Source organism: Octopus bimaculoides, chromosome 2 (assembly GCF_001194135.2).
Source record: "Octopus bimaculoides isolate UCB-OBI-ISO-001 chromosome 2, ASM119413v2, whole genome shotgun sequence".
Lineage (NCBI taxonomy): Eukaryota > Metazoa > Mollusca > Cephalopoda > Octopoda > Octopodidae > Octopus > Octopus bimaculoides.
In genome coordinates this window covers 47,363,165-47,364,266 of record NC_068982.1, presented here as the reverse complement: position 1 = coordinate 47,364,266, position 1,102 = coordinate 47,363,165, and the positions used below count along the sequence as shown (strand labels likewise).

At 40.1% G+C, this 1,102-nt stretch overlaps 1 long non-coding RNA gene across 2 annotated transcripts in view; it reads left to right on the top strand.

Annotated features, from left to right (window-relative positions):
* Window positions 1-1,102, top strand: part of LOC128250909 (uncharacterized) — a 26,080-nt gene that overhangs the window by 21,698 nt on the left and 3,280 nt on the right. The gene's annotated exons all lie outside the window — the stretch shown is intronic.

The following is a 1,102-nucleotide window of genomic DNA, read 5'->3' as shown; positions in this document are numbered from 1 at the left end:
CTGTACGTATGTGCATCTATGTGTGAGCGTGCGTGTACATGCATGCATGCATACATACATACATACATACATACATACATACATACATACATACACACATACGTACATACACGCTTGCATACATACGCGTATGAACAGATGCATTTCTTGAGTAGAGTAGAGATGAAGTAAAACAGTTAACAGAGGTGCCTATAAGGAAGGAAGAAAGAGTGACAATGAGAGAAATAGGAAAGGAGAGTGAGTAGCAAACAATAAACGTGAGTGAGTGAGTGAGTGAGTGAGCGCGTGCGTACGCTAGCGGGTGTTTTGCGTGTATGTGAGTGTGTGAGCGAATGTTTATAAAAAGACCGATAGAGATAGGTGGTGGTGGTGGGAGGAGAGAAAGTGAGAAGAGAAAAACAGTAGCGGAGTGAGAGTTGTAGAAAGATTAATAGCAACAACAGTGAGACGGATGTACATGAAAAGAAGGGAGAAATTGAGTTGAGAGTATGAAACGAGGATGAAACGACGGAAGAGCTAGCTGACAGTCGGCACACATGTAATATATATCTCAGTGACCTAGACATTTTGAACTCTAAAACCCGTTCTGACCAGTTATTTTCAGTGTATATACTATAGTCAGTTGTTTATGTACTACTTACTTGCGTTACAGCTGGGATGGCTGAGTGTCAAATACTATAAATGTCTTGTGGTACAGCTTTCTGTGAACTTTTCGCTAATAAGTAAAGTAAACTGCCTGATAAAAGTGAAAGGAAAAACTGGGATTGTCGGTAAAAAAAAAATAAAAAATGAAAACACTAAATCGGCTTTTCAGATATTTTTAGTACTTTAGGATACTCAGTCGTGGCGGTGTGGTAAGAAGCTCTTCCCAACCACATGGTTCTGGGATCAGTCCCACGAGATGACACCATCTGGTTGGGAAGAAGCTTCTTACGTACACACAGCCACGACTGAGTCTCCAAAAGTACTAAAAATATCTGAAACCCCGATTTAGTGTTTTCATTTTTTTTACCGACAATCAATGGGCTTCTTTCAGTTTCCGTTTACCAAATCCACGCACAAGGCTTTGGTCAGCTCGAAGCTATATATATATATGTGTATA